This window comes from Dermacentor silvarum, chromosome 2 (genome assembly GCF_013339745.2).
Source record: "Dermacentor silvarum isolate Dsil-2018 chromosome 2, BIME_Dsil_1.4, whole genome shotgun sequence".
Taxonomy (NCBI): domain Eukaryota; kingdom Metazoa; phylum Arthropoda; class Arachnida; order Ixodida; family Ixodidae; genus Dermacentor; species Dermacentor silvarum.
Window position 1 is genome coordinate 54,788,663 of NC_051155.1, and position 12,766 is coordinate 54,801,428.

At 48.7% G+C, this 12,766-nt stretch overlaps 1 protein-coding gene and 1 non-coding gene across 11 annotated transcripts in view; both read left to right on the forward strand.

Moving 5' to 3' along the window:
- LOC119441479 (inositol hexakisphosphate kinase 3) overlaps positions 1-12,766 on the forward strand; it is a 129,698-nt gene that overhangs the window by 52,454 nt on the left and 64,478 nt on the right. The gene's annotated exons all lie outside the window — the stretch shown is intronic.
- LOC119443249 (U4 spliceosomal RNA) lies at positions 4,269-4,410 on the forward strand. Its single transcript, XR_005190212.1, has one exon. It is a non-coding gene; the product is annotated as a U4 spliceosomal RNA (small nuclear RNA).

Sequence of the window (12,766 nt, forward strand, 5' to 3'; positions counted from 1 at the left end):
CTCATGTTACTAATTAATGTCCGCCTCATCGAATAACCCAGCTCAACGATAACAATTATGCTACCTGCCACAGGCAATTTCTAAAAATTCCGCAAAACTTAATTTTGAACACCCTGCATAGCAGAGATGGCTTACGTATGCATACACCGACCATACATGTGTGCTGTCCTGTGTTGAGCCATGTTGACCGATGACGTAAATTCCTGGAAACGAAAGTCTGTGGGAGACTTCGAGAAAAACTGCTACTGCTTTAAAAGTCAATCTAATATAACATACGATGAATAACTTACGACGACGGTCAATGCAACCGTGGTGTTTTGGCGACTGAAAGATGGTTGGAGTTGTTGATTGGCCCACGAAGCTGGCGGCTTAGTGTGCCTTTAACGATGCTGGAGTAACAAAATAGTCCTTAAAGACAATGGCGGAGATGAAAGCGTTAACAGTGCAGGTAAATTTATAAACATAAAAACCTACACGACTTACATATCGTATTCTATGCGGAATATGTACACTATAGAGCGCTGTCCACAGATAGAGTGGCTACGTATGTAAGTGACATGGTAAAATTTTGTTCGGAGGTTCGAAGCCTACGACATTGCAGAGGACGATTTTCAATGCATGCCCGCGAAGTGCAGTGCAGGCGGCTTCCGCCGGCACTCGAACACCCTCGAGTAAGCGCTGCCAACGTGCGAGCGGCGCACTCATCGTGTTCCTTCTGAAACGCTCTGTGTACTAGAAATCGCATAACAATGTTGGATTCCCCACGTTCTACCACGCCCGCAGTGTACACGTTTCGTTCGCAACGCCCTATCGATCACCCCGAACAAGCGCATTCCTTACACATTCGCCTTTTATACGCTTGACTCGCACGATTATTCCTCGATGACTGCATCGTTTTATTTTGTTTTGCTCGTACTGCTTGCAGTGTATACGCCATTCGCCTCCACCAATTCAATAATGCCGTATCGGTGAACGTAGTAATCTGAATACATAAAATTTATCGTGCAGAAGAAAGTTGTTTCCAAGCAATATGCGTTTGCTTCAATTTGGGGGCATCGAAAGCGACGGATTCCGCGAAATCACTCGCCCGGTCGTTCTCTGAGCAGGAACTGCGCCACATCCTGGCTTCGGAAGAACTTTGTGGTGCCCTAGTTGGGCCCGCGTCCCGTGCCGTCGGTTTGCGTCCTGAATGAAACGTCTGGAAGTGACCGCCCATGCTACAGTTCATGTTTCGATTCTCATCTTATTGCATGGACCGAAAGCCCGACCTGTGACACACTTGCGGCTGTGATCGAACTGTACGTAGCACCCGCCGGGGTGGCAGCGAAGGCGTTGCGCTGCTGAGCACGAGGTCGCGGGATCGAATCCCGGCCGCGGCGGCCGCATTTAGATGGAGGCGAAATTCAAAAACACCCGTGTGCTTGCGTTGTAGTGCACGTTAAAGAACCCCAGGTGGTCAAAATTAATCCGGAGCCCTCCACTACGGCGTGCCTCATAATCAGAACTGGTTTGGGCACGTAAAACCCCTGAAAGAAGAACTGTACGTAGCACATCTGCGTGTCTACCCACGTTTTAGTATATACGGACAGGCAGGTTACGCGTATCGCATTATAGAGACACGCGTCACTCGGCCACTCTCGTAGCAAAATATATTTGTAGCGTGGTGACAGCGGACGCCTGTGCTAACGGCCGCCAGAGCGCCTTGTTCGCTTCCTGCGGTTTATACAGGCCTACGAGATAAGCTGCGAGTGCTGCCTCAGAATTTTGTGCGCCGAATTCTGTTATGCTCCCGAGCTTTCCCCTTCACATCTCTTTAAATTCCTTTCTTCCCGTGCGGGATAGGGACCTGGGCTTTCCCTTCGTATGATCTCCCTGCATCTCCTCTCTCTCTCTCCGTATAGGGTAACAAACCGGGCACGTTCTTGATTAACCTCCCTACCTTTCCCTCCTCGCTTCTCTCTCTCTCTCTCTCTCTCTCTCTATATATATATATATATATATATATATATATATATATATATATCCCTTCACGTTCGCACTATTAGCGGTGAAAAGACCCCTCTTGTGTGACCGGCGGCAGCCACGAGCATAACTGGGCCGTTCGAGTTGTTTGCAGTGCTGCAAAGAGTATGAATGCCAACCCACTGGCGCCTCTCCCAACATTGCCACTTGGCCATATGCGCAAAGTTAATCCTACGTGCACCCGCTGTGGTGGCATATAGTGTCTTTGGCGGGATCAAATGTCGGCCGCGCGCCGACCGCATTACGATGGTAGGCGAAATGCAAGAACGCCCGTGTACGGTGCATTGGGTGCACGTTAAACAACTCCAGGTGGTCAAAATTTTCCGGAGTATCCCACTATACGGTGTGCCTCATATCGTGGCTTTAGCGTGTAAAACCCCAGAATTTAAATTAATTAAATTCGGCGAGTGCGAACTTGCTCACACATTCGAAGGTCCTGGCGTATAGATAGACTCGCTAATGAACAATGTCGATCGGGAGATCCTTATAGCGGCAATCATTCGGACAGAGAAGGCGTACGTATTCGTAATGTGAAAGCAAAAGTGTGAAACGCGGCGTCGAGGTGCTCGATATACTTTGGCGTGCTCCCTCGATGACACATGAACGTTCAGGAGGGGAGTGTCTCGGCTCCTCGCGAAGTTTTCAGCGATGTTGACTTCCCTCGTGCGTGGTAAAATTTGTAAGAGTTATTTCACAGCGTCGTTTAGGGGATGTTTGGGCGAACGAGCCGACAGTGGCATGAGGCGCTGGGTGGCTGACAAGCTGCCAGCTTGTTCAGCCTCGTTGTTCGCGTTGTTTCGTTCACCTGACGCGCTGAGCTGATAAAAGGCGGGACACCGAACGACGTACGTATAGATCTCTAAGTGTTAGCTTAATTATTTGCGACGGTCAAGAGAGAGAGAGAGAGAGCAAGCGAGAGAGGAAAGGCAGGGAGGTTAACCAGAAGTCAGTTTCCGGTTTGCTACCCTACACTGGGGTGGGGGATAAAGGGTTGGAGAGAGTGCAGAGAGCGAGAGAGAGAGCGAAAAAAACGCACACACACACACACACACACAAAGACGCAGGCATAGGTAACAAAGGAGGCGTTCCAATCACAGACGTTCACACAGGCCAGTGGACTTCAGGAACTGCAGGAGCGCTTGCACGGCCTTCTGATGCGATGTTGAGTCGCGTCGATGTTGCAGAATTCTTTCTTCCGATAACGGCTGGTCGCCCAACTGTGTGCAGAGACAATCGCTCTCCGTCGTGCGACGGTCAAATCTTTCAATTGGACCATTGGTCCGAAGCAGGTCGAGGGAAAATGTGCTGAGGGCGTTGTAAAACGAATAGTGGGATGTAGTGAGGTATAGTTGTGAATTAAGAAGCGAGAAGAGGAATTGCGCGCCTCCAGCTGCGCGTGACAGAATATACTACGTAGGGTGGGTTTGTTCATTTTATGTCTTTGATTATTATTACTATTGAAAAAGGGGAATTGGCATTATATTTTAGATTTTTTTTTCATTTTCTTGCGTTAAATGAAGGTCGTAGGGTTCCAGACCCAAGGAAAAATATTGGCAAGCTTCAGAACGCTATATATAGTTTATTGGTACCAAAAATGGCCGACGCCGCAAGGAGTTAAAAACACGTCAGAAAATTATCGGATTGACGTAACGTTGATCAGGGAGGCTCCTGTAAGCAAAGTAAATTAATGGCCTTGAAAAGAAAATTTGGTACATTTCTGTCTGGGTGGGAATCGAACCCGGGACTCCGGGGTGCGAGACGAGCGCGCTCCCGCGACGCCAGGGCGGCTAAATGCGTGCGCTAGAGCGTGCGTCATTGCGCTCGTCACGTCGCAGACAATGGGGAGGACGTGGCGCCACGTCTAGAGTGCATAAAATCAGCGCGTTCATGGTGTTCCGAGGTCTACAGACGGTGTAATGCTTTCGCGTTCCCTCCCGTAAGCAGTATTAAGTGTCTCTGCCGAATTTTTCGTTCAGTTCCGGTTCAATTCCCTGGGCGCAACAAAAACAATTAGCCGTCTCAATGCTTTTTGCAACCACTATAACAGGTTTATCGCAAATAGGTTTAAGCAAACTGTTTATTCTTGATAAAAGAAATGGTTGCAGTGAATACATTAACTAGGATAACACAGCAAATTTTCAGCCATCATAGTATTTGCTGAGATAAACACAATCGTTTCGCTCAAGTACCGTGTCAATATACGATGGTCTGTTACAATGGGCTCTTACGGAATATGAACTGTAGTCAGCTTTGCGCAGAGGCGGTGTCGTACCCAATGAAGTGGTAACTGAGGGGCGACTATTGCTAGTTGAAAACTTTTCCCAATACCCCGCCGGGACGACGTGAAATACCGTCGGCCATGGCAATTTTTGGATGGCCCTACGGGGCTTCTTTTCGAAACCAAAGGAAGACTCAGAAATTGGATCCCCACCATATTTTGTTGTACGTGTATCTGTTATCCATATGTCCCGTCTCGTTACGTGAATCTACAATTAAAGAATATTACGGCAGAACCCACCTCGCGATGACGGTCAACCGTAAAGCGATCGGCATTCAAGCTATACGGCGGTATGACAATGGCCACAAGATGGCGACAAGAGTACTACGACGATGGCGTGACGATGATTGTCTCACGAAGACTGTGTGACGACGACGACGACGGCATGGTCAAAGTCAAATGACGAAGTTGGCGTCATGACAATGAAATGACCGTGACGATGGTGGGACAACTATTGCGTGACGTCTGTGCGACGACACTGGCATGAAGACGACAGCATCACCAGAGTCGGATGACAAAGCTTGAATGACGGTGACGTAATGACCACGTCGGCATCACGACCACAAGCACATACTTAGTGGCCCAAACTATTGGACAATTTGGGCTACTGAGTCGGCGTAGAAAGCGTGATAACGACGGCACGACGAGAGTCAGATGGCGAAGCGGAATGACGACGATAGAACGGCCACGATGGTACGGTGGCATAGAAGGGTAGGTGTGCCGTCCGCCGGACGCGTGAATCGTAGTTTTGCGCTTCTCCGCTTCATGACGACAAACGTGGCGCTGCGGTCAGAGGCCTGTCACAAGCGCCGCACATTCGTGTGCTACTGCGGCCGTATTGCTGTGGAACTGCGGCACATTTAACGTCGTACTTAAAATGAAATCCGTCTTCACAGTGACATCGTAGACAGTTACACATTTCTGAATGCAGCGGCGAGCTCTGTCACTTGCGAAGGTAATGTAGTGCCCTTGTCCGTTAGCTCTTTTGCTTCCCCGTTTGAGGCGCGATAATATAAGAGCTCTTAGCGCTGTTTAGTTCGGTAAAGACGTTAAACTTGAGCCTACGAGGAGAAGCACAGATTCTACGTGGACGAAAAAGCCCTTCGTTAGTTCTTCTGAACCGAGAAAGGCTAAAGTTGGCTCTGCGGGACAGCTAGTGTGTATAGGGGCTATATCCGAACGGCAATACGTGCAGGGTGTGTTTATAACACGAAATGCGCAAGAGAAATGATTTGGCTGGAAAGGATGTAAAATGCAATGGAATAAGTGTTGATATCCGTACAACTAAAATTTCTTGGATCGTTTTTTTTACCCATAAGTTGATATTCGCCTGGATGTCGGTGAGGGAAACTTGAAGGTGTTGTGGATGTTGCGAAGTCACATTACAGTAGGCAAGGCGGTAACGCTGATTGCAAGGGGTTAACTGTTTATTAAGATTGAATAGCAAGCGATAGAAGGAAACTATTTACACAGACATCAAGACTACGAGTCAAGAGTTACAATGAGTTTACAATTTTGGTCTTCTTTCTTAGCCGAATCTCCACCGACTCCCTTCCAACGGCCCCGCACGTACCTCAATGCATCCCCAACATCACCCTCGCCCATTGTCACAGACCCCGGTGAACGAGGCGCAGACGCCGGACTAAATTCCAAAGCCGACTTATCAGCTTCCGAAAATAATCCCACGAAAGCAAGGACAATTAAGAGTTGGCCCTCTGGTGCGCCAGCGAACGCCGGTTGCTGTCCAAAGACCGAGTCAGAGCCCAGAGTTGTCAAAACACAACAAAATATATTCTTCACACAGGGCAGTTACACACACACTTGCACACTTAGGCTAGATACAACACAATACAAATCAGATGAGTATTGACAAACACAATAAAATAACGACAAGCACTAAGATTCCGACACGTAAAGTACAAATAAATAGGAACACTAAGTGTCCAATCGTATTCACCGTGTGGGTCTTGAAGTCAGACGATCTCGGCGTAACTCGGGCAAATCTCGAAGAAAGAACTTCTTCCGGAAATGCAGACGCTCGATGAACCCGTCGACTAGCTTGCCGGGGAATCCCCTTCTTCAGCAGACGCTCGGTCTTCACGTTACATCACTTCACCGGTGCGGACTGAACTCCTGAATTCCTGAATTCCTGGATTCCCACCAAACGATTCTCGCACGGCGGTTATATAGCTTCCACAGGCGTTCTCGAACCTTCCTATCGAAGTCGGATCTCGTAGCATGGCCAAAGCTTGGGAAGCTTCTACTCTTTTCTCGTACCTTCGACCGCTGCTGTCGGAGCTTTTTCAAGAGGGGGGGGGGGGGGTGATGATGACTCATGCTGTTGACGCGCGCTCACGCTGTAGTTATCTCTCTCGACTCGCCGGGTGAGAAGGTGTCTCGGCGCGCGCGTGACGCTCTCCGGTTAACGTCGCTTCGTCGAGTCTCTTCCAGACGTTTCGGCTCCGTTGTTAGCGTTGTTGCTTGAGGCGTGTGCGCTCTCCCCCTCTGTTGAAGTTGCCGCGGGGCCGGCGTATTCTTTCGCTGGCTTGCGTGACACTCGGTGCGCGCTTGGATTACGCGCTCTTTTGTGACACCCATGGTTCGTCCAATCACACTGCGTCGCGCGCAGTGTGTACACAATAAGGCTCCAGGGTGACAGTATCCGGAGTTCCATTATGTCAAGGCCGTTGTCACAAATCTTTGCGGTGCAATGCGTCCGTTGTTTCACAACCTCGCAAGACAGTCTCCCAAAGAAAACACTCCCACGCACATTGGGGCGTATACGGTCCGTTCGCGTGATGTCTCGGCATGGGTGTGGTCCAGCGACGAGGGGTTGGCTTCAAAGCCACGGCACTGCTTCCGCGAACCGAACGCCGGAAGCCCCGACTCACAGTGAACCCGCTTACGCGCTCCCCGAAAACCGCGGCTCCCCCGCCATCCTCGACGGCTATAACTCTCCGCCGCCGCCTTGGTTTCGAACCGCGCATCTCTTTTGACCACCCCGCATGGCCCTTACGCACAGCCGCCCGCACAAACAACACTCAACTCCACTCCATATTGGGACAGTCATAAACGAAACACGCTTGCAATATAAATCAACAATGTTTTTTACTACAAATAAACTAGTTTCTGCTGAAAAAAAAATGTACGACGTTCGTTGATGTATGATTACCGCTATGAGAGGAGTGGTATGTAGCATGCAAAATAATAGTTTGGACCCTTAATGATGGTATATACGTATATTTGAACGCAATAATTACGGAAATTCTTCGGTCGCACACGCAAACCAGCAACAGTAAGCTTTTACTGGCACTTTTACTGCTAAGGTGCTTTTTCTTTTCTGGAGTACCTCCGGGAGCCAAGTTCTTGCTGTTCACAATGAAGTGCAGGTGGGTAATATATTAGCTTGATGATGCTGTTCGTAACTTCGATTTTGTGCTGCTCTCAACCGATGACACCTGAAGGCTTGAGCTGGCGAAAGAGAAAACTATCTGCTAGCTGTAGGGCATCTCGCATTCGTTTTCTTGTGAACAGCGGCCGCTGCACTTTAAGCTGAATTTTCTGCACACAGAATGATTTCGTCAGCCGTCTTTGAGCAGGTTCATTTCTTCACTTGTGTACAAATACTCGTTCTTCAACTGCAGAACATGTGACCATCATATTTGCTTGAAGCGTGCGTAAGTTTGGCTCGCTCTATCTTCAAGAATATATTAACTGCCGACATCCAGGTGGAGCATTAATTTTGTTTTTGTCCGAATCTTCTTCGATATGTAAGCCGCAGCGTCGGGTAGCAGCGAAGCAACAGTGTCACTCATTAACCGCATATAGTCCATCGGAATCTGCATAATCTTCCTGCCGGTCATACGCTCGGTGGCATGCTCCTTGAAGTGGCACTGGCACATGACTAAATCGGTTGAAACATTTTGGCAGCACGGCGAAGAGCAAGCTCACGTCTTTCGGAAAGTTCCGGGTCTCAGCACATCGAAACCGATGATATTTTGGCCCGTGGCGTACATGTTTTTTGCCAAAGTTACAAGTCTGCGCAAAACAAGTAGTACCCATCCGGCTTGTTTTCTTCTGTGCATGAAAACTTTCACTCTTCCCCGGAGTACCACGAGCTTGGTATTCACCTACATCACCCGCAGTATTCACTTCGCTCCTTGAGCGTCTAAGGAAATTACAGCAACTCGGAGAACTATCGTGACTGCGAGCGCAGCGCACCGTGCCGTCTGCGAGTGAACCGACAAATGGCCGCTTTTCAACGTGACTCTTTGCAGCAAGAAACGTGACACTTTTGTACACTTTCTGACCATAAGCTTACCAGTTTCTTTCAACCTTTAGTGTGAATTTTTAAAAAATATTATAGGCGCGCTATAACAACAGAGTGAGATAGCAGAGAACGCGCGCTTCATGGCAGGCCTCCGACCGCAGCGCCACTCCCGCTGTCGTGACGCGGAGAAGAAATGAACTACGCCTGTTGGCACATCTACCCACGTAGCCACCGTAACGACGGCATCACGACCATGAGCGCATACCTAGTGGCCCAAGCTGACAGACAACTTGGGCCACTGGATCGGCGTAAGCGGCTAGATAGATAACTATAGATAGGCTCAAAACGCCTGGAGTAGAGACAACGAATGCTAATCGCATTAGAAAAGTTACGTAGATCTAAGGCACATTTTGGAATATATGTGAAGCGAGGCTTTCGTTGAACCATCAATCAAATGCTATTCCTGCCTCTTTGACGTAATTAAAGCGGGCGGACGCGCATGAGCATATACATGTGTTATCCAATTTGACACGCAGCCATCATCTCAAAGAGCTAGTTGGCGTTCCCGCTCCATGCACTCATGACTGTGCTTGTTTTCTTTTATTGCGATAGCAATTATATGGACACTCAAAAGCAGACTTCTGCCGTCGGCGTCGCCGTCGCCGTCGCCGTGAGGTTCCGTATGACGTCAATGGAGATGAAATCGTCGAGATAAGTGGTTCTTGAGGGAAAGGGAAAGGTTGGCGCTATCTTCTGCAGCCCTTGAGGGAGCACGGCTCAGCGCCAAAGCCGAACGCTGTATGTGCGAGTGAAAGGGCGCGAGGGGCGCGCGCTTTCTCGGGGAGTGAACGCACGGCGGAGAACAAACGCGCGTTCTGCGCCGTGCTCCCTTAAGGGCTGCAGAAGTAGGCGTCTCTTTCCTCCTTTACAATCACCATATATGTAGAGCAAACGCGCCTTCTTCCGACGCGCGAGAGGTCGTGGGGGGGGGGGGGAGGGAGGCGACGTTTAGTTGCGGCACCAAGTGCCTATTTATATCAGAGGCTCCGGCAACAGTCACCAACGCCGCACGCATTTTGAGCGAACGCGGGCAAAACGCCGACGGCGTCGACAACAGTTCTGCGTGTTGCCGGTGCTGCTGCAGGTCCAAGTTTATACAGCTGATAAAGCTAATATCATTACTCCGTATAGCTCTCTACAAATTTGCTATCGCAATTGATGCTTCGCCTTTCAGGTGAAACTGCGACAACTTTTTTTTTTGGTTAGTACTCATGCAAATCGTGTGTCCACGATTGATCAGTTGTTCGTCGTTTCCTCCCCTTTAGAAGAGAGGAAGGGGGGGGGGCACTATGCTTGTTTTCTTTTTTGCTAGTATTCACGTAAATCATTATTTTAGGTTCTTTCTAAAGTGACATGCGTTGCCTTATGCCTGTGTAGCTTCCATACTATGTTAAGTCACCGCAATAAGTGTCACATAAGACAAAACAAAAAAAATGTGGTTGATCCCTCTTATATAGGAATCGGTATAGAACACGAAAGTGAAACGTGTCTTCACAGAAGTAGTGTAATGTTTATTGCACATTGATATATAATGTCTATTGGTGTTTTGTGGCTAAAGCGCCCTTAGGCGTTGATGCACCCACGCTGACGCCTGGTGGCACGTCTCCTCCATCACGACTACCAACGTCGATGACCATGAGCAACCGTCGTGCATATGGAAGCTGCACTACGCTGCACACGCTAGCACAACGCGAAAGACGAAGCACGTAACTGACACACTAATACAACGCGCAAGACAAAGCATGTAACTGAATCGTCACCGAGTCAAATCAGCGCGTACAGCGCGTCGTAATTGCAGCCTCCGCGATCAACTTCAGAAACATTTTCAGAGCTAATTGCGGAGGCCACGCTCCGCTGTGCTGAGTACGGTGAACGCCACTACCAACGCCACCTAGGTGGCGTTGGTAGTGCTTCTTGATGCCAGCGTCCCTTCGAATGCTGGCATCGAGGCGTCGTAGTGCTGAGACCACCGAAGCGTTCACTGTCGGTGCGCGTTAGTGTCATAATGCAGTACTTCTCTTTTCTGCTCGTAGGCGGCGGCACCGCCCCGAGCAAGAGCGCGGGTACACGGAGGAGGGTTAGATATATAAGGCGCGTCTGTGTAGCTCTCTGCAAATGCGTTTGTGGCGCAATGGGTTAAACGCTCGGCGATCTATCGTCGCGGACCGAGAGGTCGTGGGTACGATTTCGAAATTTTGCATGTTTGTGGAACTTTTTCTTCTGGTTTCTTTCTTTGTATTATGTTCTATGACGTATTTCCGTGACGGAAATACGTCAGTGAAGTCTTGGTGGACCCCGGCATAAAACACTTTCGTGTTAATAAATGACTGTAGCCTAATAGTCAGAACATCGGCCTGCTGTGCTGAGGCATCGAGGTTCGATCCCCATTGTTCGGCACGTGGTTATTTTCAGTCTTTTTTTCAAGCGAACCAGGAAAGTATAGCTGCCTAGTGCATATCACTAAACTATGAAAGGAAAATTATCATTTACGGTGCAACAACGAAAACCGAGCTATTCTGTTCTACAAAAAACCCGTGTGGTTTTCATTTGTATAAGTTCGTGCTACTTCGATGACAATTTGCTTTCGTTCGTGAATATTCCTCCAAAAGGTGAATTTCCGCAGAATTGATTTGCAATCAGTGAACGATACCGACCGACAAGTTGTATGTCGTTACGAATTTTGAACGAGAACAACGCAGCAGTAAGCGAAAAATCCTGTTTCATAGTTGTTCGAAGAAAAACGCGTAACACTGTATTCGCGCGATTTCCTCGCCGTCTGCTGACTCTTTAACAGACCGAGACGCCAATATGTTAATAACTATAAACGCGTGTCGCAATATTAAACGCGTTTCATCTCTACTTTTTTTAAATACATGAAATATAGGTGACAGGTTCCCATGCATGTACGTTCCCGCTCCATGCACTCATCTTTCACATAACTTTTGCCGTAAAATTTTATTGTTCCTGCACTAGCCTGTATGCTAAAGGTATTCACACGTTTCGTGTATTGAATACCAAGAGCATTTAAGTATTAAGCATTGAAGTATTATACTCTGGAACCTATTTCTGTATACTGGCATCAAGATACCAAAAGACCAACATCGGCTTCGTTCTCTGTCGCCCACCGTCGCTTCCATCGCCTTGGCCACCTGGTCTCGGCCAGCCCAATCAAGTCTGACTACCGTCTATAAAAGGACTGCTCCCGCTGACTCCCGTCACAGTCGGCGGCAAGGCTGTACCATGTATTGATCCGTTATTTTGCTGTCCACATGTGAGTTCAAACCACCACCTGCCCGCGTTCCTTTTCTGTTTGGTCTCTGCCGCCGACTGCACCACAATGCCTGATTGTACTAGTTGTGCTGAGCCATTGCCACGAGACGATAAGTTTCTGACGTGCTCTGCTTGCAATGAAGCTTTTCACCTGGGTAAAAACTGCTCGACGGTTGCTGAGTCAACTTTTTCGAAAATGTCAGCAGTAAAACGGGGATCCTGGGTCTGCCCGGCATGCAAGACGCAAGCTGTCAAGCAACCTGTAATGGGTAATAAATCGGATGATGGAGCACTAGAACAACAACTTTTGACTGTAAATGATAAACTGGACCGGTTGACGACTGCAGTCGAAATGCTGGCTAGTCGAGTGGAAGAACTACTGACCTTCAAAGCTACCGGAGAAAAAACTGCACAAACTGTTCTGCAGATACAGGGGTCGCTCGATTCCCTTGCCGCTAAATATGAATCGGTGTCGTCCACTGTAACTGCGAACCAGATAGCAGTCGGCGAGCTTGGCACGCAAGTATAGATACATTCTCGGCTAAGATTGTTGCCCAGGCTGAGCTGCTTGAGGAGGTTGGCTCTGAACTTAGCGACTTAGAGCAATACAGCCGACGCTGCAATTTTGAGATTCATGGTCGGCCATATAACACCAACGAGGATTTGCCTTCCTTCTTGTCAGAACTGGCCGCGAAGATAAACATTTCGGAATTCAAAACGACCGATGTTTGTGCCGTTCACCGACTTCCCGCACGGGACAATACCATTCCGGTAATCCTTTTGCAAATGCACACTGTCTCGGCCAAGCAGGAATGGCTCGCTGCACGAGGGGTCCTACGTGAGCTTGCTCATGATAGCACCTTTCC